Raw genomic sequence first — 13,143 nt, 5'->3', positions numbered from 1 at the left:
GCATAGGACCTTGTTAGCAAGCAATGAGGGTCAATGTACATTTATAGGGAAAGCAGCAAACGGAAATCACAGACAACAGAGACCATTTTATTGGTTCTAAATTAAGCAGTAGGGAAAGGTTAATCAAAAGTAGAGGGCTGGAGTCCAGAAGCTGTGGAGATCACTACAAAACTATACACACTCTGTTCTTATCCTGCAGTTTTTTTCTCCTACAAATGCTTTCACTTTTTTTTTCTTCCTCTGAAGTAATATGCCAGCTGTGCAAATGTTTGACCCTGTGAACATTCAAAAATTGATTTTGCTTTCTGGCTTTGCTGAGGACAAGCCAACCCCTGTCTGCAGAAACAGTGTTTTCCAGAAGCAGCAGTGAGTACATACAGACGTGCTCTTTGCTAAGGGCACTTGTCAAAGCCTTATGAATGTGTCCAGGAAAGAAATATTCCTGGTCAGTCAAAACACTCAAACCTTTACCATTAGGAGTTAGTAGAAAAGATCCATTCTTTAAATAATTACCATATCACTTAGTTACATAGTTATGCAGTATATATATAGCACTATATATAGTGCGTTCCCTAGAGTAAACATCTGTCTGTTCCCCAGAATGCTTTCTGGATCTTTGGCCAATTTTAATCAAATCTGGCAGATGAATAGATGTCTCAAGTTTATGTAAGTTTCTGTAAAGCTAGAGAAATTAGTAGCCAGGTAAAAGAAAGAAACTTTATTAGGATATCTCTGTTAAAGTCCTTCCACTTCAGGAAAAGCTTCAATATTAATTTACCCCTTATTGCACAGGGAACCAGCATGTGAGCTGAACATTAAAATGTTTATATGCTGGAAACAAGGCTTCATTGCCCCACACATTCTAAAACATCTGACCTGATGGGTGGGTTTTGTGATGTCTAGTAAGAAGAATATACTGACTGAAAGCTGGCACATTCATAATTCCTTAGCTTGAAGGAATAACATTAGCATAGTTCAATTAAAATTCCATTTAGTGTAATTCAGCTAAAGTTTCAGTGGACCAAGAAGACAAAACCCTCTGGGAAATGAGTTTTTACTAGGTCCAATGCTTGTGGAACTACTGTGCAAAAATTTTTTTGCTCTGGAACTGAATGAATCCACTGTGGTTATCCCTCATAGCACATTACTGGTCTGAGAGGGATGAATGACTCCCCTTTTAGCTGTAAAATTAGAGGTACTTTTTTAGAGAAGGTTGGAAAAAACCTCTAACATCAGCAAGTCCAACTGTGAACTCACCACCACCACCATGTTCAACACTAAACCATGTCCTCCAGTGCCATATTCACAAGTTTTTTGAACGCTTCCAGAGATGTTGACTCCACCACTTCCCTGGGCATCCTGTTCCTATGCTTGACAACCCTTGCTGTGAAGAAACTTTTCCTAATATCTAATCTAAACACCCCCTGGCGCAGCTTGAGGCCATTTCCTCTCCTCCTTTTATGTAATCATGTACTTTCCAATTGCTGTGAGTCATGAAGGCATTTTCAGCTCTACTGCCCTTTCTTCCCCATTTTTTGTTACCTCTGAGCCTGAGAGCATCCTGGTTGTCTGAAGTGGCTCTTTTTCTCTCTTTTGCCAACTGTGCACACCAGGATAATATTTTTGCTTGTCTGACTTTGAGAGCTTTGCTCACCTTCCTACTTTCAGGTCTTTTTCCTGGTACTTTTGCTGAACTGCTATTCCTCCTTTGTAAATTCAGCCTGAACTTTATGTTTTTCTCTTTTTTTTGGCTAACTGTTGTTAATTCTTAATTTCAAAATTGTTTCTTCAGTATTCAGTAAGTTCTTCTGCAGTTTTCTCCTTGGGTCACAAGGTTGGGACCTTTGCACAGAAGTTTGGTCTTTATTTGTGCAAGTCTCGATGCTTATGGTAGAGAAGGAACAGCATAGAGGTTCTTTCAGCCCCTGCTGATCTCCCAGGCAGCTTTTCTCAGGTAAATCCATGAGCATAACTACCACGACCTTCATCCAAGCAAAAACCTGCACAACACAGTGCTGTTCACAAAGGTCCCGCATCAGCCCTCCTTGTCTCCCTGCAAACTGGGGGTCTCCCTTCCTTGCTGGAGTTGTCTACAGCCATCCAGACAGTATTTTGTCTTTGTCACAGCCCAATCCCGTGGGTGATCTCTGGTCAGTCTTTAGCCTTGTACATGTTACTGCCTGAAAGTCACATTGACCAGCATTTTCAGGAAATAGGGACTGCTCTGTCTTCCTCCTAGTGTGTACAGGAAATTATATTCCTCTCTGTCTGGAGTTTAGGCTTGAATGCCTGTAGGCAAAGAGGATTTATTTCCTCAGTCAAATTTTTGATGGGGAGTGGGCAGGAAGCAAGCATTTCTGTCTGCATGTCAGGTGGAAAAGGCAGCAAACAGGCACACCTTCTCAAATGCACCATTTCCCTGGAGAAACTGGGAAAGTAGGCTGGGGAATTTTAGATTTTCATGCAATACTCTTTTCATTTGTGTTGTTCCTGGTATGACTCCTACATTTTCCCCTTTACTCCCTTCTCCTTAATCCACATGCAAAAGTGAAAGAAAATCTGTTCATGAATGATTTATCAAAGTGCTACGCAAGACTCAGTTCTTCTGGTGGATTTGTCAAGTAATGTGACACGTTGTATTATACTACATGAGTTATTGGTCTTTGTCCAGTGCTCCTGGGGGGGGCAGGGAGGGGATGTTGGGTTGCTCTACCAGGAGTGTAAGTTTTACTGTACACTGACATGGGGATTCAAGAGTCTCTTCCTGGTTCTGCAAAGCTGTGCATTTGTAAAGGACACCTTCACCTTCAGAAGCCAAGAAGGAAGCCTCTAGTTGTGTTTCATTCACAACAAAAGGGGAAATAATGCAATTTATTTGTTTTCATTTAGCTGGGGGACTATTTCAATTCTGCAACTTCAACATGGGTGATGTTCAGCTCTATCTCCTTCAGTTCTCTTCTCAGTCTCCAGTAAACTTATTAGTGTTCCAGGAGATCTTTCCAGATATGGTGTCCTGATTTTCTTTCAGAAGCAGAGCTCCCTTGTCATTAGCACAGTAGAGAGCATATAGTCTGACAGCCTGTGGTGTTCAGAGGAGGGAAGGGGCAAATGGGGGGAATGGCCAGGGGTTGTTGATCTTCCTGCTTTAGGAGAAAAGGCATGGAACAAAGCTTTCTGGGGAACAGCTAACTGAGGACAAATAGGGAAATTCAGAGGCAGCTCAAAAGTTAAGAAAGCTGTTTCAAAACAGATTTGAATTGAAAGAAAAAGCCAAAACCTGGAGTGTCTGGATTGTGTATTTCTCTTCCCAGAGCAGCTTCAAAATTCTGAAGTTTACAGTTTCAAAGAATGAGTCACAGATCCCTCTACACACTTGGCTTCTTAAAATTGATCATGTTTCCTTCCATTTTCCTTTTTTTTTGGATTTTTTATAAGCTATGGCCTTTGTGAAAAAGGGTTTTTTCCTAAAAAAAAGGATTGAGAAAGGTAAACGAAAGTGTTAGTCTGGCTTTCCAAGAAAAGGACTGTCTACTTATCAAAAAATTAGGAAAGTCAATAGTGAAATGAGTTTTACTTTAAGTAAAAGAGTTTCTGGTAGGAGGTGATTAATGCCATTTATCTTCTTAATGTAGTGAAGCCCAAGATTGTATTTGTCTTACTGACTTATACATAGCTGATGCCTCCCTGCTTTTGTATTCCAGGTGACTCACTTATTAAATAGTAATGTCCTTATTTATATTACTCCTCTTAACATTTTATTTATCTGGAAGTTTGTTTAAGTGGGCAGCACATGCAAGTTACTAAGCAGAAAATAAGTTCAACAAATGAAAACTGCAAAAATTACATGAAAGAAGTAAAAAGAAAGAAAGAGATATAAAACAGGAGTTAATATCCAGCACGCCTATGTGGATGCAATTCTGTAGCCTTTATCCAGTTGTCCTCTGACTTCATGTGTTTTGCCATAGTGAAATATGGGTTTCCTTAGTACACAGGAATCCTTGAGGTCCTTCCAGGCCTGTATGGCCTCGCTACCTCATTCCTGTCTAAAAGGCAGACAAAATGGGCATGTCTTGAAGGAGGCACCTGAACAGGATATATCTGCGATTGTTGTCAGCAACCCTCTTTTTCACTAGGCTTACCTTGATTTTTAGCTATTGGAGGATATGGTCCACTAACTCCCTGATTTTAAATGTTTCACGGAGATATGCTCCATGTCAAAGTTTAACTCCCCACTGAGAGGTTTTGTCAGGGTTTGCTGCTGATGGAGAAACTATGTAATAGGAAAGTACAGCCTCTTTCCTGGTTCTAAGACTATTAAGGTAAGTTTTAACCATGGCTATAAGAGGAAGAGATGTACAGGATCTAGTAAATATTGCATCTGTCTTAGAAGTTGTCTTGACTAAAGAAATAGTCTGTAACACTGAGGCAAGCAAGGGGAGTAACTCTGCCATCAAATGTGCTCACAAGGCCATTCAGTTAAAGCATGTTGAAGTGTGACTGGACTATGTCTAGATGGGCAGAAAGAGACCAACTATTTATACTGGAACTTGGGAATATAAGCGTCCCCGAAGAAACATTAGGAAGGTAGAATTTAAGGTAAATATAGGCGGAAAAGGAGAAATGTAAATGAGATTTCCAACCTATATTCCAAAAAATATGAAGATTTCAATGGACTGGATTTTTTTTGTTAGACTATTTTTTCAAGATGGATTTTCATTTTCTCACTATTTTTTTCTTTTTAATCTCAGTGTCTTGATAGACTTGGACCTGTGTTTGTAATAAATTCTAGCCACAAAGATCCTATATGTTAGTTTGCATACTACATTAATTTCAGTCTATATGGATTTGATCTGCATATTTTTAAGGCAATAGATTATGAAAGGGAATAATTTTTATCCATTAGCTCTCTAAATAAGGCATTGTTCAGATTTAAAGAAAACTGCTAGTGTCTCAAGGAGAAAGGAACCCTAAACTGAATCCAGAGTTAATTTCAGAGCTCACAGAGATTTCCTTCTTCACAGGGATTCAGTCTTCTACAGACTGGAATGGCCTGTCTCTCCTACCTACACTCTGACCTCTCTGGATCTTCTTCCCTCTCTGCACAGTTCATTCCTCTAGGGTACAAAATAACCTCTCCTCTTGGAATAAAAGGAGTTGGTGTTGGCAGACTCCACACACAGTTTTCTCAAGTGCTGGCAGTCCAGGAAACCCTGGATTTGCGATTTTTTGGGAGTTGCTGTGAAGCAGTTACGGTAGGAGAACATTAAGAACACAATTACAAAGAGGTGCGTCATACTAATTCCGGCAGCCAAGCCTGCAAATCCTGTAAATTGTCTTTGGCACCAACAGGTCAAGTAGTGCCTTCCAAGGAAAGTGCAAGAAACCTCACAACAAACAACAGAAAGGAGTATCTCACCATACTGTGGATATAGCTGGCACACAGCTGACCTATGTAAAGGAGCTTCAGTGACTTTCCAAACAGAGGAAAAGACATAGATTTGAAGAAAATCCAAATGAGCAGTAGAGACACAGGGGTGACGAGCTTGCAGCAGGGGTTGGTAATTCTGGGGAAGGTCAGGATGAGGAGTGAGGAGGGATGGAAGTGCAGCATGCTCTGCATAAACCTCTGTTTGAACCTCTAATGAACCAAGGGGACCCCTGATATTTTACCCCGGGCCTAGACTGAGCTACCTTTGTCAGTCTCAGAAATAATTCTGCACTGTAGTGAACTAAACCTCTAGACTGGGACTAATACCTCATAATACTAATACTTTCCTGTAAGTAAACACGTTGGGTCAAAAGCACAGATATGCTACTGTTCATGTAAATGACATTTTATCAGTTTGCTTAAGTGCTGACTTTGCTTATAAAACACTTGAATTTACTGTATAATACAGTCAACTTTGAGAAACAGCTTGTAAATAAATGTTTCTGATGAAGACTGATAAGTCACTGAGCCACAAAACCATTTCTGTTTGCCAGTTAAGATTCAGTAGCCTGAAGAAAAAGTAGATAAGGAAAGATGTTTGTTCTCTACAAATAGCTTCTTTTTATTATTGGTAGTTCACACATGTTTAAGATAAATGCCAGATGAACAGGGATAGTTTTTAATTCTTTCTACACAGTACCCAAGGAAGGGAAACAATGACTTTAAGATTTTGTGCTGAGTTTTTAACTGTATCACTTATATAAGAAAATGTTCCTGATGTGCGGAAACCAGAAGCTTTTTTCTTTTTAATGCAAGATCCGAGAATCTCAGAAGAAGCCTTGAACATGATTATTTTCATTATGTAGTGCCTAGTTTGTTCATGGTTTTATTTTCAGTTGTTCTTATTACTCAGAAAGAACATTATAAATGAGAAAACAAGTAGTGCATTGAAGTAGGACCCAACAGTGCACACGCAGTGGTACCCAGCCTACAATCAGCACATTCATTGTCGAGACATCAGGGTTCTCAACATCTTGCATGAATCACCGGATAAACTGACATCCGTTTCCCTAGAGGCATGTCTACCCTGCTGTCACTCCAGCAGCAGCAAAGTGCAGGCATACCACAAAACCTGTGCCAAATGAATCTCAAATAGCCCATGCTGCTGCAGCTGATTTATGAAAGTATCTATTTTATTTTTTACATAAGATAAAATCTCTAAGGATACATGCTGTCACACTTAGGAAGACTCACTTAAGCTGAGCCATCTGAAAACATTTCTGGCCTTATGGTTTCATGTATATCTCCTTTAGTCCAGAGAGGAAGATGGGCAGCTCTAGAAAATCATTCCCCTCTCTTGGGGTGAGCTGGACAGAGGAAGTGAGGTATTTATGAAGTCTTATATGCTCAAACTTCAGATCCCCAAAGTCAGGTAAAAAGAGCCTTCCGCAATGTGGTTGCTCTGCACTTCTATCCATTTACTGTGCACTCACACATCCTTCCAAATCAGGACTAAATTGGTTTTTCATGTGACATGAGCCCAAAAAGGCCCCCCTTGGTGTCCTCACTGAAGATCCTTTAACAGTTCTGCAAAGAATAAATTCTGATGCAATACTGGAGACATGCACATCTGAAATAAGAACTGTGTCACACTCTAATACATCAGTACATGAGTGTGGAAGGCAGTCAGCTGGTCTTGGAGAGCTATTTATTCACTGTATTAAACTCCTAACTCTAATGGCCATAGAGCTGTGCAAACAGAAACCAGTAAGTGTTCAGGAGGCCTTGCTAAGAGCTGCACAATTGCTCAAACAGACAAAAGAAGGTGTGAGCCTTGAACGTGAGAATAAAATAAGTATATTGTGGTTTACCTTAATATCAGAACAGTCACATGGCTGCCTTTCAAGGAATAATACAAGAAATTAATCTTGCAGTACATTCATGTGGTAAGATTGAAATCTTTATAAATTGCACAGCAAAGATATTTTAGGATCAAATATCCTTTTAAGTCCAGCAGTATTTTTCAAGACACTCACAAAGTTAATATTTGACATTATGTTTCTAGTGATATTAGTACTATAAGTGGTGTAATTATAATGTTAACCAATAAAATACAGAACCAATACAAACCCCTACAACACAACTAATCAAATAATTCTTCCTTTCCCATACCTGCTATTCTGGCTTCTCTTAAGCAAAAAACTTTGAATATGAGCGGAAAAAAGGTTGTGACATGATGTTACTACTGAAAGATTCTAGAGTATGAGAAATGCTTTAAATAGTTCCTATTACACTGTAATAAATATTGTGATTATATTGAAATATGATTTTAAAAACTGTTCTTTAACTCACCCATCATTAACATCACATGAATATATTTCTGTATCATTGACTTTAAATAGCTTGTATAGTCTGGAAGTTTTATTTAAATATGTAGCTTTTACTCCACATTTCCCATGTTGATAATCTCTGACTTTTGCTAAAGTCAAGCCTTCCTGATCTTCCCTAATTTTCAATATGTACTGACACTGTGACCTTTAGCATGCACTTTAACATATGTGGGCTTTCATGACAATTGTTATTGGCTGTGTGCAGGTAAAATGTTTAACTTGGGAAGTTTAACATGTACAACTTAACTCTGTTTTTTGAGAAACTCATGATCAAGAACTCCAATCCAGAAATAAACCCTGACCATTTTAAAATAAATAGAATAGTATATTGTTTGCATGTAAATCTGAAACCCTTTGAAGGGATCCATCAGTGCCAGAGAACTGGCTGGGGAAATCCTGCTCCAGGTTTAGAAGCCCAAAAGTTGCTAAGTGAAAATGGCACTCTTGGATGTCATTTTAGTGAGTTACTGTGGCATCCTGGGAAAAGGCTACTATTTTAAAAACATCATGTGCTAGCTTAAGAACTAAAGTTTTCCTTGCATTCTCAACTTTTTCTTCTTTTGATCAATTTGGTCAAAAGCTTTCGTTTCATTCTTCATTAGCATTAACAGTTACACTGCAATTACTGATGTAATTATGTATTTTCAGTACTTGGAGGTCTTAAATCTGTAACTAGGTGTATATATAGTATATACCAATTTCAAGTATTTGGGTTCTGGTGACAGCCGTAGGTAAATATTCCTGGTTTCATTATATTTGTTGAAAACCAGACAGAAAGGAGCAAAGCAGTGAACAATATTATTCAAAGTTATTACACAGACTACCTACACTTGAAAGAAAATATAGACCTGCTACTGTCACATTCTATCATTCTATATGCTGGTCCTTTCCCTGCAGTCCTCCTTTTTGATATAATTTTTGGAGTTGTACGACCTAAGAAACAGAGCTATGCTGTCCATGTGGTCATTTCCTTCCTTTTGTTACCACTGGATGGAAGTCCAAGGAAAATTTTTATTGCTGTGTCAGCAGTGACCACCAGTTCCCAGTGAGATGCACTCCTAATGTTAGCAAAGTGACCACTTGTAACATTCAAAATGTTCACATGGACATAGAAAAAAAAAAAGCCACTTGGCAATTGCACAAGATCTTTTTTTGTCTTACTAGAAAGGCTGTTACGTATTGACCAGAAAAACTCATTCCTCCCTTTCTATTAATCGTAATCTAACACCCCAGCAATACATGTCCTTAGGTAATAGGTTCAGCACCTCTGCAGAACTTCATCCTTGAGACCTGCTACAATTCTTTTAAGTCAAAATCCCAAATCAAGGCAATGATAAGACAGTTTTAAAATAATGTTACTTCTGTACTCTAGAGCATTGGCAGGGTAAAGCTGTAGCTTTTATTTAAACAACCTAAATACTTCTAATTGATTTTCAATTGAAACAGTCCCAGACAGCAGAACTTGAAATGGCATCAGCTTGCAGCTCCCACACGAAAGGTGCTTTGCCTTCTACATTGCCGAAACAAATGAGGAATGGAAGGTATTTGTTGAAGAAGGGATGAGAAGAGTGTGTTTCATCCGTGGGTCGTGTTTGCTTGTGTCACACGAGGCTGAAGTGGATGCTGGGAGAGAGATGTCATATTACAGACAAAATATAGCAGTTAATCATTGTCACTGTGAGTCAAGGTACTGTCTGGAAACAAGGAGAGTCTGGAACAGATGCACCCACCAGGTGTACAAAGCACACGGCACAGAGCTGACTGCAGGCATCCTTTACTGGGCAGTCTCATTCCTTCTCTCTCCAGGAAGGGTTTTTGCACCATTCCTTTGTGCCACAAGGCAGTTGATCCTGCAGGGATGGGGAAGCTCACTTGGTCATCTTCCAGGTAAGAGGACCCTTTGTATAGGTCAATGAAATTCATTGCCCAAGAGTGTACAAAGAGCTGGTGTGGGAGAAAAGCTTGCGGATCCATCTTACACAGGCAAAGAAAAACCTTCCATTGCTATCTTGCTTCCCTGCTCCTCACCCCTGCTGCTCTGCATGAGAGCCTTAAGCTTGCTGAGAAAACTGGGTATCAGCACCACACCTCACTGCTCAGCAGCTGCCACCCCTGTCTTGCTGCAGAACCTGCTGGAAAATACAGATTGCTGAAAGCCACAGGGCCTTTCTGGAGATTCAGCTGCACTATGGGCATTTTTGCTTCTCTACCTCTAAGGTCTTTTCCTACCCCAGGTTGTGGTGTTCCATTTCACTTATGTACTGGGCTTGGGAACAGAAGGAGGAACAGAAAAGCAGAATACTGAACAAATGTACATTTAACTGAGTGTAAAACCCCACTGATTCCAACTGTCTACTGTACTGAATAACTCTTTTTTTCTTATTGCTTCAGGTTTTTATGTTGCAGTTAAGGGCATCCAGTGATGTACCATGGATCCATCTGCCTATTCATCTGCTGCTCCCAGACAACACTTGTAGCTGGTAGATGATTTCCATGGAATCTGGCAGGTATGTGATCCCAGAGGCCCCAGATTCTTGCAATCCCATGAAGCAACACTGTTTCTATTAAAAGAATGGCTAATACTGATCTGTAAGCTCAACCCTTGCTATCTTATCAGAGAAGCCAGGTCTTCTTGTTCCACATCTTATGGAACATGTTGGTTTTTCCCTCATGACCTTGCTTATTTTACTGAATTTTACATATATGTAAAATACATGGGTTTGATTGGTTGGTTTTGTTTCATGTTTGCTTTGTCTGTACACAGAAGTCACACACTTTTACCTGAACAGAAAATGTAGCATGGTTACAATGTGGGTGTTATACATGTAGAGTGTTCATGGTGTTTATTAAGGTGTTTATATAAGGGGAGCTACTCACAACAGAATGCAGTGCCTCCATCCTGCTGTAATTGTGGTCACACTGGGGACTGTACTAATGCAGGAAAGACAAACCATGCCACAGGAGAATATGGCCCATTCGTTTTCTTAACTGAAGTGATGAGCATTTCTCCACATGAACGGGCCCACAAGCTAGATAAACTGATTATTTATAAAAAGGGCAAATTATTTTACACACTTATGAATAATCAATTTTCACTTATGTAGATATTGCAGTAAAGTTCACTTGGGCAGTCACCAGCTGTATATCTTGGATTTTTATCTGTATTGTATCTTTAATATATACTTTTTATTGGGTGAACATATTTCCCATAATCCAAGAAAACTGGATTACCATCAGTGTAGTCTGTGTTTCAGATTCCATGCGATGAAGCCATCATCACATTATAGACTTTTGGATATTTGTCAGAAACCAGATGAGCCGTATTCAGACCTGGCGATCCATTGAGCTGGAAGTGCAGAAGGGAAATACAGCTTCTCCCTTGCTTCTCTGGCCAAGCATGACATTTAAAGGCTGTCATGCAGAGAGACTATCTTCCCTTTGGCACAGTGTTTATGCCCTTGACTCCCTAGTACCAAGAGACATTGTACCCATGCGTGGAGGAACAAAACCATGAGGCTAAAGGTGCCTTAAAAAAAGGCAGGGGGTGAATGTGTGGATCTTTATCTTTAGTAACCATAACAAAGCTCCCTACATTGTGTTGCGTATTTTTACGTTAACAATATTGAATGAAAAGGGTATGACGTAAAGAAGCACCTCCCAAAAGATCTGCAACTATGATAACAGTTTATGGATATGGCTAATATTTCTAGAATGCAATTAATTAGACAAAGGAAAAGAGGTGGACTTCATTTTATGCCCTGTTTGATATCTGCAGAGTTTGCATCAGATGCCTATGCTTCCTTTTGCAATGCCTGGTCAGAAACAGGCTCTCTCAGACTATTATTCACACAAATGATTCATAGCATTGTACTGAAAGGAAGGTGGATGAACTATATCATAGAAGTTGTGGTCTCAGGCCTCATGGAAAAGAGGTTCTGTACAGAGTGCAGTACTGCCAGACCCTCTCAAAGATTATACAATCTCATTAGACTTTTGTCCTGTTTCTGTACAATCCAAGAAACTGGAATGAGCTGAAGCAGATAATTTATATGGAATTACCTAGTTTTTTTCTGATGATTTCTATTTCTTTTTTGATGATTAACCATATACAGTAAAATATTATTTTCACAATAGGTAAATCAAGCTTCCTCGGTGTTTGTGGACATACTCACATCTCCTTATATTTTTGACTAATTGAATAAAATCTTTATCATACTTTTGAGATTATCTCCAAAGGGGCTTAAACTGCTACTTCTTCAAACAGCAGTTTCTCCAGGGTAGTAGCCTTCTCTGGGTGTGTTTCAGACTCCTGGATTTCATCTAGGTCTTCACAGATGTTGATTAACATTGACAGAAAAGAGAAACTCCTCTAACATAGATAATACTTCAGCATTCATTAACTTTAAAAAAAGAAACTTGTCTGTTTGAATCCCTTTCTATCTTCCTGATACACAGCTAACAGGTCAATCTGTGTACAAATGTAGAGAGAGCAGCTGCTGGCTCCTTCTGGTTTGGTAACATATTAAAGGCGCTGATCAATAAATAGCTGTGTAGCCAACAAATCAGGCAGGTGCAATCAGTTCACTGAGGTCAATGCACAGTAACTGGTTTTGGAGAAGGTGCCACTCAAGTAACTAAAGGTCTGAGGAACTGGGATATACAAATACATCTCCCTTGGGCCAAACACAAGCAGGCACAAAATTAATAGTGAAAACAGATCAGGATGGTTGCAGAGGAGGTTCCATCCAGTTACTTTTATCTGAGAAATAAAAATGAACAGACAAAAACCCCCAAACAAGAAAAGATCTTCCAAACTGAGGCAAATAAATAGATAAATAAATAAAACAATTATAGGAGCAATTTGCCGAGGTGAAATAGGAACTGGTTGTTATAAGAAGATCTCAAACCAGTAAAAGATTGCCCTTATGGATGTAAATCTAATGGGATGTCCCCATAAAGCACTCAGAAGTGTACCAGACACGTATCAAAACCTGTTGAGCCACTCCAGTACAGTCACGTAAAGCTCATTTACAGTATCTCATCTGTGATTAGATTATGATATGTCAATGTTTCCATGAATCTTGTTGTCTAGGTAAAAACAGTGAACCAGCAGCAAGGCCTCAGTAAATACTCATAGAGATTATATGGCAGTGTGTATTGGTCAAAATGAATGCCAGTAATAGAGATTACAAAAAGGTCTTTAGAACGTAGTTTTGACTATATTGCTCTTTTTTCTTCCGGGGTCTCTAAGGTTTAATTACTTAATATAGTGAGGTAATATCTTTTATCTTCAAGATTATCTCTACATTCCTAGGTATACTTTTA

At 39.2% G+C, this 13,143-nt stretch overlaps 1 long non-coding RNA gene across 1 annotated transcript in view; it reads right to left on the bottom strand.

Annotated features, from left to right (window-relative positions):
* Window positions 1-13,143, bottom strand: part of LOC116446187 — a 63,598-nt gene that overhangs the window by 22,952 nt on the left and 27,503 nt on the right. The gene's annotated exons all lie outside the window — the stretch shown is intronic.

This window comes from Corvus moneduloides, chromosome 6, assembly GCF_009650955.1.
Source record: "Corvus moneduloides isolate bCorMon1 chromosome 6, bCorMon1.pri, whole genome shotgun sequence".
Classification (NCBI taxonomy): domain Eukaryota; kingdom Metazoa; phylum Chordata; class Aves; order Passeriformes; family Corvidae; genus Corvus; species Corvus moneduloides.
This window is presented reverse-complemented; position numbering and strand designations above follow the sequence as displayed.